The sequence below is a fragment of the Ictidomys tridecemlineatus genome, chromosome 3 (assembly GCF_052094955.1).
Source record: "Ictidomys tridecemlineatus isolate mIctTri1 chromosome 3, mIctTri1.hap1, whole genome shotgun sequence".
Lineage (NCBI taxonomy): Eukaryota > Metazoa > Chordata > Mammalia > Rodentia > Sciuridae > Ictidomys > Ictidomys tridecemlineatus.
The window spans coordinates 4,092,875-4,108,097 of record NC_135479.1 but is presented as its reverse complement, the minus strand read 5'-3'; the positions used below and the strand labels follow the sequence as shown (position 1 = coordinate 4,108,097).

Here is a 15,223-nt window from a genome sequence, read left to right as displayed (position 1 = left end):
GGGGACCTCCGGGGACGTGTTCAGACACAGCAGGGATGTGGGAAGCAGTCCTGCAGCTCGGGCCTCCCCTCCATGAATGCTCTTGGCCCAGTTCCTGTCCAGGGGCCAAAGACCCAGACCCAGGAGATTCCTGAGCTCAGGACCCATCCACTGCCAGTCCTAGGGTAGGGCAGGGAGAGCTGACTTCTGTGGCAGGGGCCACCTGGCATCACGTCCCTCAGCACCACACCACACAGTGGGGCAGGAGGTGGCCCGGAGGAAGGCACCAAGTGGAAGGCTTGCACTGCGGGTGCGCCGAGAGCCAGTGGGCACAGGATCCTGGGTGGAGAAGGGGGCAGGCCCGCTCCAGCCCAGGGCGCCAGTCGCTTCAGCAACACTGTGTTCTTGAAAACTTGGCAGCCAAGTTGACGCTCAGAGTTCTCCAAGAAAACTAGCACTGGCCCTGGCTCAGGGTGCAAAGCCTCTGGCAGAGCACACCACCGCTCCTTCCCCTGCTCGGAGCTGGCCGTGGGGCTCTGTGTGCAAAGAGCCTATTCACAGGGAGCGACTTGCTCTGGCTTTGATCAGCCTGGATTGGAAACCTCCAGGAAAGGGCAGGGTCCCCCCAAATTCTCCGTTCCACAGTCAGGCCTTATTTCCATCAAGAAGCCTCTTTTCAAGCGTTCATATTCTTGGAAGCTGTGGTTTTTCTTCTTAGAAATTGAGCTGTTTAGTCGCCTCTGTGTAGTCAGACCCCAGAAGGAGGCTGAGGCCCCAGGTCTGGAGTAGAGACTGGCCCAGGGGAGGCTGGGCCATGCCTGGACCTGGGTGCAGAGGGCTAATCAGCCATGTCTGTCCCAAAGGGGCAGTCCCCCAGCCAAGAGGGCCTTGGCCCTGTCTGGGGAGCCTCCCCCAAAGCCTGCTCTCTCCTGTCCCACCCCCCGCACCCCCTGCACCTGCCCATTGCAGAGGCTGAGTCTGGGCTGGAGGGTGAGCAGCCCCCTCACATTGCCTTGGCCACCCCCTGGGGGACCAGTCCCACAGCTGCCACAGGGTCCCGGTGTCTGCGCCTCCCTCTAGATTCTCAACGGGACCCTCCTCGCACCGTTCCTGGCCCCTCTGGTTCCATCCTGCGTTCTGTGGGTGCTGCGGGTGGAGGCACTTCCCGCGCCCCCCAACACCACCCTCCAGGCTGCCCTTCCCTGTCACCTCTCCTGTTGATTTGCATGCCATTTTGCTTGTGGTTGCCATGGCAACACCTACCAAATGGCCTAAGGATAATGGAGGAGCGCTGGGGGTGGGCGGGGGAGCCCAATGAGGGGTTTGACTTTAGAAAACAGGGATTCAGGCAGCGTGCCTGGTACAGGGTGCCCCCCACCCCTGCCCAGCCGTGCCCCTCACCCAAGGCCTCCCTCTTCCTTCTTAGGGAGGGGGGAGGCAGGTCCTGAAAGGAGCCCCATGCCTGGCTTCAGAACGATGGTAAGAGCAGGGGAGGCACAGGAGGCCCGGCAGGGGTGGGACTACCCCAGCCACCAGAACCTTCTGGAAAGGCCTCCATCTTATGGTAAAATCTCCAAATCCTCTTCTTTTCTCTGTCGTCCATCTTTTGTTCCTCGGCTCACCACCTCCCTCCACCCTCCCCAGCTTCGCTTCCACACAAAGAAACAGCGGCTCTACTTCCTGTCTTGGGGCCTGGCCTCTGGGTCCAGAATCCAGAGAGCTGATTGCTCGCAGGTGTCCAGTCCTGGCTGTTTACAGAGCACATTCTCGGCCGGAACTTGAGCCAGGAGAGGCAGGAGGGCCAGGCTGGGATTCTTCCCGGAAGCCTAGGGGTGCTGGGCCCCCCTCTGGGGCCCAGGCTGGGCCTAGCCCTGCGGGGGGTCTCCCCCAAGAACCAGAAAGCCTGTTCCCTATGGTGCACATTTGAGTCTTCCCCTGCTCTTTATTTCCAGAGCATTCCCCAGCTAGCCTCCCACTTCCTGTCCACACAGCTCTGCCCCCCTGTACCACCTGCCCCTGCTCTGAGCGGCCGGCCCTGGTGGAAGGGGAAAGATGGAGGTCCTAAAGGGTCTAGCTGGTGCCTGGGAGTCTGAAGGTGCAGGATTTGGAAAGACACAGGGTGCATTCTGTTCTGGACACTGGGAACATGAGGAGCTGTGGACCACGCGGGTGGAGACGAGCCTTCTGTCAGGCATTTGGTCAGAGGTGGAGAGCGGACACTCACACATGGCAGCTTGGGGTGCAAAGCTTGGGGTGCGAAGTTCTGGAAGGGAGGCCGAGGCACAGGAAGGGCCTGCTTCCATCGTCCTTTACATGTGGGGGAGGGGTGTCCCTGGTTACCCCGCCTTGTCCATGGGGGACCCATTCTAAGACTCCCCCAGTCGATACCCCAAACCGTGGGTAGTTCCAAACCTCCAAACCTTATACTTTTCCCCATTTATGCCTCTGATAAAATTTAACTTACAAATTCAGCACAGTAAGAGATTAACAAAATAACCTACCATAGATTTTAGCCACCTCAGCATACAATTTTTCTCTTTGCTTATTAAATGAAGACTTTATTTTTTCACTCAAAGGGAACCATTTTATGACTTTTTTGCTGGCATATGCTGACCTCACTTTGTACTTTGGGCCATTATTAAGTAAAATAGGGTTACTCAAATACAAGCACTGTTAGCCACACAGTTGATCTGATAACCAAGATAGCCACTGAGTGACCAACAGGTGGGTAGTGTATACAATGTGGATCCTCTAAAAAAGGGGATGATTCATGTCCCAGGCAGGACAGAGCTTGATGGTGCAGGATTTTATCATGCTACTCAGGACAGCGTGCAATTTAAAACTTACAAGTTGTTGATTTCTAGAATTTTCCACGTAATATTTTCAGACTGACCTTAGGTAATTGACATCAAGGAAAAGGAAATAGTAAATAGGAAGACTGCTATATCTCCTTTATGTTCTTTATACATTCATGACACAAATCCTTTATCAGACATGTTTTTGCAAATATCTTCTCCAAGTCTATGTTTAGTCTTTTCTTTTTCTTCTTTTTTTTTTTTTTTTTTTTTTTGTGTGTGTGTGTGTGTGGTGCTGGGGATCGAACTCAGGGCCTTGTGCATGCGTGTCAAGCACTCTACCAACTGAGCTGGATCCCCAGCCCCTGTCTTTTTATTTGCTTATCAGTGAATAGCAAAAGTTTTTAATTTTGATGAAGTCTAGTTTGAGGGCCTCTGTGTAAGCCAAAGTTGCTAAGGCTGAATATTTATGGTTTTATGTCTTATATTTAGACCTAACCCCCATTTGAAGTTGGTTTTCCTGTCTAGTGTAAGATAGGAGTTGATGCTCTCAGTGGTTGTCAGACTGCTCTAGCGCCATGGTTGAAAAGGCACCCTTCTCCGTGGATTGCTCTGACACATATGTAGAAACAAAATGCATCAATGTCACCAGAGTTAGGAGGAACTGGAAGTCACACTATGGTTGGAGAGAAGGAAGATTCACACAAACATGGACAATGTAAACTTTAAAGCAATGATTTTCTTTAAAGAGGTATAGTTAGTAAGCCACAAGAAGATAAAATGGAACCGTAAAAACACACTTCACCTATAAAAACAAGGTAGAAAAGAGGGGGAAAGTCCACACATGCCAGATGGAACAAACATGAGACAAGTAGCGAGATGGCAGATTGATACAGTCACCCTAAACACAGCACCACGTTCTACTGGCAGAGGGTGAAGGGGAGGGAGGGAGAGGCACAGAGAGGTGTGGCAGAGGCTGAGCTGGGGAGAGGGTTCTGCAGCCCCACTTGTGACCTAACTCAAACAGTATTCACAGTGATTTTTCTCAGTTATTATATCAGAAAAGCAACTACAGGGCCCAGCAGAGTAGGATCTTGAAACAAAATAAATAAAGATCTAGTCTTCACGGGTAGGATGGGTGGACGCAGATCTCCCAGGAGCCTGTCTTCGAACCCCAGGTTGGCCAGAGGGCCTTGTCTGAGCTTTCCACGTTCTCAGGGCCCACATCCAAGCGATTCTGACTTCATGGGTGCACATCTGTCCACCCAGCTCCCTGACAGTGGGGAGCAGTCTGCGCAACCCCAGGGCTTGGGACAGGGCCTGCTACATCATAGCAGGGACTGGCAAGTCTCTCTCCATTGACAGTCTCAGTGTAGGCTGTGTTTTTTCTTTTCCTGGGGCTGAATAAGAACAACATCGGTGGATTTAGGCTACAGTCAGCAGTCAGAGGAGAGCCCCAGGGTCATCATCACAGCAACAAGTCTGTTGGGAAGTGCTGGGCCAGTGGCTGAGGACCAGCGCCATCTCTGCCAGCAGGACCTTCCACAATGATGACAATCCTCCCATACCTGTGCAGTTCAGAGTGGTGACCCCTGGACGCCTGGTCTGCTGAGCACTTGAGAAGGTCTAGTGCAGAGGAGGAACTGATTTAAGTGCTAATTAATTCACTTACATTATTCGACATTCAAATAGCAGCCCGTGGCTGCAGGCAAGAGCAGCATGGCTTCCCAGGCTGCCCTCAGCCTTTACCAGCTGGGGGGCTGGGGTCGCCTTCCTCCTGGAGGTGCCTGGTAAATGCCGGTGTGAGGGGGCACCCCCATTTGTTGAATTGACAGGTGCAGGCAGGGCAGGGGTGAGCTGACCTCCCAACAGCGGGCCTGGCCCACCTCCCTCCCCTCCCCCAGGATGCGGCACGTGGCGCGGAGCTTGGCACATCCACCTCTCTGCTTGCCAACTCCCCGCCTGCCTCCCTCCCTCCCTAATTAACTCAGCAGCAGCGACTCTGTGTTCCTCTGCCAAGACCAGGAGCCGGCGTCCCGGCCTGCGCCAGCCCATGGGGTGGGAGTGGATGCCAGCGCAGGCTGGCCCCACCCCCTCCCTGGGCGGCCGGGAGCCTCCCCCGTCCCAGAACCCAGGTCCCTGGGGGGCCCTGCTGGCTGGGTGACAGGACAGGCCTGGGCTCCGGGATTGGCATGTTAGTTAAGATACACTGAGTAATTGCTGACCGGGTTCTGCTCCTCCCAGGAGCTGGCAGAGGCTGAGGGATGTCTCCATCCTGGGAGGGCTTGGCCCCCAGCCCAGGGGCAGGGACGTGTGGAGACAGGGAGGGAGAGGCTCCTAGCCCCTCTCTGCTCCCATTCCAATCTCTGAGGGCCCAGGAGCTCCCTGCAGAGAGAGATGGAAGTTCCTGGAGCAGGGAGGGTGACCGGTGACCGCCCCCGACATCAGGGTCTCTCACCTGCCTGGCTGAACCTGGCGGTGCCCCTCCATGCCAGTGAGGCCTGGTCTTCAGGACCAGCAGGGCTCCTCCGGATATTCCCAGGCACAAGCCCTGCTATTGCAACCCCAGGATCTGGAGTAGAGCCTGGGGATCTGCACACTTATAATCCCAAGGTCGTCCTGGGCTGGCCACCCTGACCCTTCCAGGCTGCAGGGGACCCTGCCTGACCATCTAGGCTCCCGCAGTAGAGGCGGGACCAAGGGCCCATGGCAGCCAGTTAGAAAGTAGCTCAGAGGAAGTGGGGCTTCTAAGTGTCCCTACATCTCACATCCAGATAGAGTCCTGAGGTAGCAGGAGGAGCCCTAGTCCCTCCTCTGCCCCTAAACATGGGAGGTGAGAGGCCTGCTGAGGAGGGGGACCTGCTCCACACCCTCAGTTACCTCACAGCTGGGGTTAGGTAACTCAAGCGGAAGCTCACCTCTCCTTCCAGCTGCAGATTCAGCCTGTTGACCCTTGCTGACCTCGGTCCTGGTCAGTCCTGCAGGTGACCAGGAGGCTCTGCTCCTTCTTGGACCAGGCCCTGCTCTCCTGGGCACAGGGAGTCTCACTCTGAAGAGGCACCCAGCCTGCCAAGCCACCATGGTGGCACGATCAGAGGCCTGTCTCCTCCCTCTCTGCTCCCCCTTGAGTGGCCCCTGGAGCAGGAAAGGCTCTCAGTGTTTGTGAAAAGGGAGAAATGGAGGAGGGAGGGAGGGAGGAAGGGAGAGCAGAGGGGAGAATGCAGAGAGGGAGAGGGGTCGTTCTTGAAGTCAGAAGCAGCAGGAAGAACACTGAAGTTAGGGGCCGGGTCTTACCTCTTGCCCCTGCTGGACGGCAGCGCACCTCTCCTCCAGCCCTCAGGTGCCCCTCTGCATAGGGAAGGGTGGGCACAGATGCCGACATTAGCTTTGACATTCCAGGGTCCCCTCCTCACTGCCACCCCAGAGCTGTGTCTGTGGCTTGTGGCAGGGGCTCTCCCAGGCCCCCCACGGGGGGCAGGGGAAGGCTGCAGGGGGCTCGTGGCCAGCCGCACAGGTGAGGCTCATGGACAATGGGAGGAAAGGGGCAGTGTCTAAAGCCACCAGGGCCCACAACCTGCCGCGTGCCTTGTCATAAACCATGTCGTCACCTGGGGAAGCATCATCACTGGTGAAATGTTTCAGGAGAGAAAAAACAAGGGGCACCTTGATTTTTCACAAGGTCAGACACCTCCTGGGCCACCTGGTGCAGCCGGCTACCACGGCCTCTCTCCCCGACACCCATGGGGCCTGGGATGGCCGCGGCCTCTGCCCCGGCTGAGCTCCCCTCCCCTTCACGGTCGCTCTTCCCGGAGTTCAGCATCCTCAGGGTCACTTCTCAGGCTCTGGCACCGTGGTGACTTGGCTGCAGGAAGACCTCTTCTCCAGACGTACCCCCCCCCGCCCCCCCCCCCCCCCCCCCCGCTCTGGAGAAGGTCTGCACAGGTGGATCCAGGAGGAAGCGCTAGTCACCCAAACACGGCCCTGGCCAGGTCACGAAGACACAGGACCCCCATCCAGACCCCAGAGCGGAGACAGCGCTCCCAGAAAGTGTGAGGCCTAGCGAGGACAAAAACAAAAAGAAAGTGTGTTACTCAGAGTCCCCGAGTTGAAAGGCAGTGCCACCCAACAGGTCCCTAGAGGGTGCAGCAGGGAGAAAGGAGACAAGTGGTCTCTGTGGGGCAGGGCGGGACTAGCAGGCTGAGGCTTGGCTAGTTTGACTAATTTCAGCTCATTGTGGGGGCGGAGGGAGCATCCAGTTGTCTGGTACCTGGCCCTGGGGAGGTGAGGGCCTAACAAAGGAATTCACAGGGGGCCGGCTACGTCTGCTGGTTTGTATTTGAAAAGCACACTCCCAGACAAGTTGTTTACTAGCTCTAGGAATTACCTACCCCTGAGAGGGGCTCTCTCCAGGGTCAGCAAAGCCCCAGAGGTCAAATCAGGACACAGAAAATCAAAGCCCTGGTGGGCAGGCAGCACTGAGTGGCGTCCACTCTATCTGCAGGTGGAGTGGCAGCTGTACAGTAGGACAGGCACTTAAGCAGAGATTCTAATCTTGTGCAGGTTGCCAAGGTCCCTTTTGGGAAAATGACAAAGGCCTTAGCTGTGAGCTGTCCAGTATGTTGGTCCCAATCTAATGTGGCTGGCTCCTAAGCATCTGGCATGCCACGGGAGCTGAGATGCACCTAGATCACCCTGGACCTCCCTGGATTCCAGAGACAGGAGGAGTGAAAGATTAGCTCATTACCCGTTTTTATATTCATTGTATGTTGAAAGGATAATATGTTGGATATGTGGGGTTAAATGAAATGCATAATTAAATTTGAGTCTCCTTGTTTCTTTCTCCCTTATCTGCTAAGAACTTGAAAATGACTTAAGTGGCTCACATTCTGTTCTGCAGCTCCTAGCCTCCCTGGGGGAATAGACCTGGTTTACGCGATAAGTCAACACATACGATTGAGAGCTATGATTCTAGGACCTGAGGGCCCACCAACCCCAAGATAACCTCACTGTCTCTTTCCAGAACTGTAGAGTTAAAAGGACCCTCGAGAAGGAGTTGACCCACCTCCCTGGCCTTGTCCCCAGACACATGAATAACCATCTAGTGAGAACTCATGATCCTGAGATCCAGATCTTTCCCAAAGCATCGTTTTCTGACGCAGCCTACTGCAAAGCTTTAAAAACCCAGGGTCCAATAAGGACAACAGACGTTGTTAGCCTTAACTAGAGGGTCTGGGAGAGGTGGGCTCCAGGGTGGTTTCTGCATGGGCTGATCAGTTCCTGTAATTGGCATGAGGCTTCATACACCTTTTTGTTTGGTTGGTTGGTTTTTTTTTTTTTAATATCACCTCCAAATTTTATTTCAGGATTACAAATAGGTATTATATCCAGATAGTATTTTGGGTCTGACATTTTTTTTTTTAACAATCTTCTATTTTTTTATTGGTTGTTCAAAACATTACAAAGCTCTTGACATATCATATTTCATACATTTGATTCAAGTGGGTTATGAACTCCCATTTTTACCTCGTGTACAGATTGCAGCATCACATCGGTTACACATCCACGTTTTTACATAGTGCCATACTAGTGACTGTTGTATTCTGCTACCTTCCCTATCCTCTAGGAAAAGACATACACAGGCTTCATACACCTTTGAATTGGCCCAGGCAGGACTGGTGTGGGGCAGGTGGAGGAGGTGGATTGAGGATAGTTCTAGCCTGGAACCAACTCGGCAGGGCAGACAATGACTTGTGCACTTCCATGGGCTCTTCATGGAGACAGGCTCCATGTCCTTTCACAAGCCAGGCAGGTACATCACCCCAGCATGAGACTGCCCCTGTAAGCAGGGACAGTCACCTGATGGAACTGAATTGCCCCCAGTGCAGGTGTGAGAGCTAAACACCCTTAGCATCCCGTGGCGGTTGCCCTGCAAGTGTTAGGGACTTGCCCAGAGCCACCTTGCAGAACCTGGGCTGGAGAAGGTCAACCAGACCAGGGTTTGACCAGGTCTGCTGCGCAGCCCTCTGGCTCCCGCCTCAGTCCTTCCTCTGTGTAAGCCTGAAGCTCACATCGACGCCCCAAAGACAGGGCTGAGGTGCTGGATCTCACTCTGCCTTCCCACGGTGGCCTAGTGACAGGTTCGTTTCCTGCTTTTCACATGACCTTTTCGGTTTGGTTATTGGGGCAAGTGGCTGGACTTGATTTGTTAACATCCCCAGAATTGAGTCTCTGGCTTAGGACTCCAGTAGCAGTGTTTAGGGTTGATTCCATGGAATGGGAGCCTGACAGGTCTGAGCTCTGGCTCCTTGTGTGCCACCAGCTGTCTGCAGGACCTGGAGCCACACCTGTTCTCTCCCAGGACACTCTTGATAAATGGCAATGATAACCCCCCTCTGAACATATCTGGTCTTTGCCCTGGTTCCTGGCATAGAGTCTGGGAATCCTTGGAACTTCCTGAATATGGGAGTGTCTTCAAGAGTCATGCTCTTGATGTGACAACCCCCCTCGATGGGGTTTGGTCACCAGAAAGACCTGACCTGTGATGAGAGGGTTGGAACTCGGGGCTCACCCGAGGTCCAGGGAGGGAAGAGGGGCTGGGGTAGAGTACACGGTGTGGCCGATGAGTCCACCAGTCATGCCTGTGCAGTGGAATCTACGTAGGGATTCTGGACACCAGACTCTCGAGTGGACTTCCATCCTTTATCAGATCTGTGGTTTGCAAGAGGTTCTTCCCGTCTGGGGGCTCGCCTTTTTACTCTGTCGATAGTTTCTTTTGATCTAGCCAAAATGTAATCCTCATGAAGTTCAAGTCGACTATGTTTTTGTGGTTGTTGTCAGTGCCTTTGGATAGCCAAGAAATAATCATCAGTCACACACCTGTAATCCCAGCTGCTAGGGAGGCTGAGGCAGGAGGATCTCGAGTTCAAAGCCAGCCTCAGGCGCTAAGCAGCTCAGTGAGACCCTGTCTCTAAATAAAATACAAAATAGGGCTGGGGGCCTGGAGTTGTAGCTCAGTGGTAGAGCACTTTCCTTGTACAAGTGAGGCACTGAATTGGAGTCCCAGCACCACATATAAATAAGCAAAATAAAATAAAGGATCATCAACAACTAAAACATTTTTTAAAAAAATTCTACAAAATAGGGCTGGGGATGTGCCTCAGTGGTCCGGTTCCCCCGAGTTCAATCCCTAGTAAAATCATTTTGTTACTGGAGTCCTGGACCAGAATGGCCAGTGAATTAGATCCAGCCGTCTGCCCCAGGAACCAGAAGGAAACGTCATGGTCAAAGGCAGGAAAGGACTGGATTCCGTGTAGCTGTGTCTGGAGGACAAGGGGACCCAGCATCCCCAGCTCTATCTCTGGGGAGCTGGCTTGGGCTCAGGCTGGACTAGGGGCGGGAATCACACACCCTTAAGCAGCGTTGGCCAGGCAGGGCTGGGGGAGTTTTGACCCTTGCACAATATTGATCCACGTCCCTTGTTCCTGGAATCCAAGGTGACTGCTGGAGAGAATGACTCTCAGCCAAGGAGACCAAGGCAAGGTGGAGGGAGAGACGTGGAGCCGTAGTCCTGCTTTTAGCCTCCACTGGGCATCTGCAGGCCCAAGGGCTTTTGGCAGAAGCAGCCTCTAGGCCCGTTATGATTTGACCGCATCTGTGAGGGTTCCCCCCCCCCCCCCCCCCCCCCCCCCGCTGGGCTCTCTATGCTAATCTTGGTCTGTCTGTCTGTCTGCCTTGAAGCTGGAACCACACTGGATTACCATAGCTTTGAAGTAAGTTTGGAAGCTCAGTTGAGCTTCCTGGTGAAACACTTGGGTGTGATCCTCATCCACATGATTCTGGGTGGTGCATCCTGACTCCACAGGGAGAGGACTTGGAAGTCACAGGTCAGGACCCCAGACCTGCTCTGTGTGTGTCCTTTATCATAAAACCATGATCACACATGTGACACTTTTCCAGGTTCTGTGGGTCCTTCTGCGGGCCTGCAAGGGTCATGAGAACCTCTGAATTTGTACCTGAGTGGTCCGAAGTGGGAGTAGCCTGGGGACCCCTGGCAGGCCCTCGTAAGCACCACCACCTCGGTGACATCAGAGTTCAAAGCACTTGGTCTGCAGTCTGAGTGAGCTCTCACCTGGACAGCAGTCTTGGTGTGGGGTCCCCTGTGGTGAAGTGCAGTCTTGTGAAGCACCTAATCCTAGACTTGAGGGGTCTGCTGCCCAGTGGGTGGTCAATGACAGATGGAACGCAGTCCACAGTTGGGGAAGAAATAGACGCTTTCACAGGATTGCTGTAAACACTGAACGAGGTGCTAAAGGTAAGAAGTCCCTGAATGTCCCTTCACCCCCAGACCCACTGAGGGGAGCGCTCAAGGGGATGGGTTTTGTGTCTCCTGCTTCTGCCAACTGAAGGCTGAACTCTGACGTCTGTCCAGGCCTCTCGCTGGCCACATGGGCTTGAAAGAACCGCCCAGCTCTCATTTCCCTGTCTGTAAAATGAAGAGACCAGACAAGGTGGCTTCAAAGGCAGCCCCTGGCTCTGAACCCCGTGCTTGGGTGAGGCGAATCATACCTACGAGAGTGCTTCCAGATCTTGAAAATAAAACACCCTGTGGTGCCCTGGACTTCCTCATCAGCAGAGCGCTCTAGTTCAAGGGAGAGATCCGTCTTCATGGAAGATCAGCGCCGAATGACAACGGCTCGTCTCCTCTGTACTGAGGGTGATGTCCCCACCACAAGGGACCCCAAAGCATGGCTGTCCTCCAGACAGGAGCTCACCCGAATTGCAGGCAGTGCTTTGAAACTCACACCATGGCCGAGGCCCTCCTGACCAGGGCCAGCGTCTGTTCCCGACACTTGAGATAACGGTCTGCCGAGGAGCAGGCCTAGGGCGGGACTCTGGCTGCCCGTATTCAATGTCCATGGAGCCCAGCCTGATTTCAAAAGGCCACGCAAATTGTCCAAGACCCAGTGGGCTCTGCTGAGTGCGCTAAGTGCATTTCACCGTATTCTGATCCCTTTAAGTCTGTGACCGCGTGCTCTCCAGATGCGGGAGGCCTACCTGCACCTGGGAAGCGCAGCCCCCCAGCTTCCCAGGATCCCCCCTCGCCCTCTCACTCCTGGGCCCCCTTCGCTGCCAGCCCTCCGCATCAGACCTGTTCCTTCCCCGATCTGGCTCCCTGGGCCGATGCCCCCAAATGTCCACTGCATCCAGCCCAGGCTCCTGTCTCCTGCGGGGTCCCTGTGCCGGCACCAGCCCAGCCCTGAGGTGCTTCCCTGGCCAAGTCCCGCCATTGCCCTGGGAGGATGGAGGAATGGACCTCGCTGGTTCTACTGGTGACCAACCTGACCGCTCCGCGGATACCGCCCAGAGTGTTTGTGCTGAAAGGACCTGAGGCTCCCCTTCCTTCACCACTGAGGAGGGGGCCTGAGGCCACGGAGGGCGCAGTCTGGCCCCAGGTAACATCTTCTCCTTCGGCAGTGCAAGTTCAGAGGTCCCCAAGGCCACCCTCATGTCTAATGATGCACTAGAAGGACTCACAGAGCTCACCATGGCCGTCACAGCCACAGCACAGCTGGTCACAGTGAAGGACACAGGTGCAATCTGCCAGGGGCAGAGGCCGGGGCAGGGCCCCAGGACCAGCAGGAGCATCCTTGTCCTCCCAGCAGAGTCGCATGGACAGGCTGACTCTCCCAGCACCCAGGGGTGACCACACCCACAGAGCAGAGCAGAGGGAGCCCCGGAGCCTCGATGTCCAGAGCTTTGCCTGGGGGTGGCCACATGGACAGGACCAGCACCTCCTTGGCCCTCCTTGGCCTGCAGCCCTGCAGAGGGTGAGCTGTTACCTGTAGCCTGAGGCCCCCCATGAGCCACATGGAAGCCCAGTCTACCTGGGGTGGCCCCAGGCCCCGGGGTATCAGGGAGGGTGCTCCAGAGGCTGAGAGCTTCCATGCCTGGAGCCAGGGGCTACAGCCCAACAGGACAGAAGGACCCTGCCGTCCTCCTTGGCAAATGCCTCCCGGGGGTCAATCAGGTTTCTCGGCCTCATCGGGTACCTCGAATCACGTGCTTGGTGAATCAAAGGCGCAGATTGGCAGCCTTTATTTTTCTAAGGACTAACCAAGTGTGACTCTTTTGACTTTCTTCATAGACTCTGCAGATTGGCATCTTTAGCAGCACGTGGCCCAGGAACCAGAAGAAAACTGTCCCTGAGCACCACACTGGTATCAGCGCCATGTCTTTCTGAGCCAGAAATGAGCCAACCACAACCTCCCCACTCTTCGCTGTCACCCAGTTTGAGTGCAAACAGGATTCACGACTCTCAGCACATTTTGTATAGCAAAGACGGGGCGGGGTCTTCACCATGTAGCCACTCGGGCATGACTATCACATGACCCAGGGAAGGAGGTCACCGAGGCATCATGCAGGAGAGGGCAGGTGGGATTCATCATTCAGGAAGGCCTGAAAGCTGGCCCTGCATCCCAGAAGGGTGACGGCCATTTGCAGCTGGTGAAGAATCTGACCCGGAGTAGCCCCTTCCTAGGTGCTGGTAAAGCCCGTCCGTGCCTGGCTCTGCTCTCTTAGAAGCTTCTGCCCCTCTCCCTTCTGCCTTGATGCTTTACTGAGAGTGGACACAGTGTCCCCAGCACTATGCCCACTTGTGCCTGCATCAGCATCAGGGTCTCGCGGGGCACGGGGCTAGTCTGTCTGTGCCCTGGATAATGGCTGTGAAAGGCATCTCTGGATTCTCATGACCTTCAGATGTCAGGGAAGTTGCTGGTGGTACAGTGCAGAGTGATTTAAAGAAGATAAACCAAAAGATTGGGGTTCACAGGGCCACAGAATGGGCAGGAACCCAAAGTGGGTGCTGTTCTCCATCCCCTTGACGGGTCCAATCCCCCCTTCTCACAGCTCCAGCTGGGGAGAGCCAGGCTGCCTTGCTGGGGCACCAGGCAGAAAACCCTCATTTTACTTTGAAACTCCAAGGCTTTGATTCTGTGAAATGGTCTCAGAGTTCTTAACGGTGACCCAGGCCTGAACCCGGACAGGGCCTGGGAGGAGAAAGAGTCCTACCCCCAAGACGGACTGCCATGGCGCTTTGCCTGGGAGGGCAGGAGGCTGTGGTCCTGATTTCTTGTCTCATCTCCAGCAGCACCTGGATCTCTTGCTACCCTCTTTTAAGCAGCCTCCCTTCCTCTCCACAGGCCCTGAATCTGCCCCGTCCCTCTGCTCCCCACCACTGCCCTGGCCTCACCTCTCCTCAGTCCCAGGCACCGGCCTCCCGCCTCCATCCACCTGTGCCCCGACACCCTGCCTGGTATGTGTCTTCCCCAACCTTCTCTTTGACAAACTCCTGCCCACATTCCCCTTCTTTCTCAACCTGGTTTAGATCACAGACCATGGTGGGAACCTGCTGTTCCAGCCACTGCCAGCATTTCACGTGCCTCTGACCTCTCCAGTGCCCGTCCAAACCTGGGGGTGTAGCCCAACTCAAGGCCAAGGCCCCTGAGTCCAGCTCAGTTCCTCTAGGGTGCCTCTCGGCTCACATGCTCACAACCAGCTCTTGTGAGGGCCTGCTGCGTGCAGGGCTGAGGATCCAGGTGAGCCCCTCCCACTCCCTGAGCCCTTTGTCCTGTCACCCATCATCTGTATCGTAGGTCATGTTGTAAAGGTAAAATTTCTAAGCTGATTCTAAGCCGCAAAGCCTGAGTTAAAGTGTAAGAGACCGGGCATTGTAAAGTTTCTAAACTACGGGGTCTGAGTTAAAAAGTAAAAGACTAGGTATTATTAAAATTCCTCTGCTACCCCCAGAACCTGTAATCCCTGTAGCTGTTAGGACAATACCCGAACTGCCCAGTAAATATTTCCACTGTTTCCACTGGTTGTTTAATAGCTAAGGGCTCTGAGTAGCTCGGCACGTAGGCATCCAGGCCCCAAAACCAATCAGTTTGAATGTGTACCCTGCTTAGGAGTGACCAATCACCCCTGCCCAGACTGTTCCCGCCAATGAAGGTACTAATCATGTCTCAGAGTTGTTGTTCAATTTTCCCGCGCCTCATGATGATTTGTTCTGATGTATGCAAAGCCCCCCGCCCTCTCCAGAAAGTGTACTTAAGCTCTGCCTGACCTCTGCTCTGGGCTCTGGGCTGCTCTCCTTTCTTGAGTAGGCACGGAGCCCCAGCATGCTGGTTCAATAAAACTACCCCCTGCTTATTGCATGAAGCTGGTCTCTTGTGGTCTCTTCCTCCGACGCTTCGCCGGACCCTTACAATGTGTTTATGTGACCAAATACACCACCAAGCTTCCTAGCGCATACAGTAGCATGTCCATGTTTTAACACCCACCAGAGTCCCCACAGGGTAAATGCTGAGTGAGTGAAAGAAGACACCCCAGTCACAGGACACGTTAGACCAGGACATCGCGTTCCCACGCAGGTCCACAGGGTCAGGCACTTC

General features: G+C 54.8%; 1 long non-coding RNA gene across 1 annotated transcript; it reads right to left on the bottom strand.

Annotated features, from left to right (window-relative positions):
• Nucleotides 1-3,493: 3,493 nt before the first annotated feature.
• Nucleotides 3,494-6,661, bottom strand: LOC144375765 (uncharacterized). The gene is made up of 2 exons (XR_013435653.1): nucleotides 5,000-6,661; nucleotides 3,494-4,400 (listed from the first exon to the last, which is right to left on the bottom strand). It is a non-coding gene; the product is annotated as an uncharacterized LOC144375765 (long non-coding RNA).
• Between the last annotated feature and the right edge of the window lie 8,562 nt (nucleotides 6,662-15,223).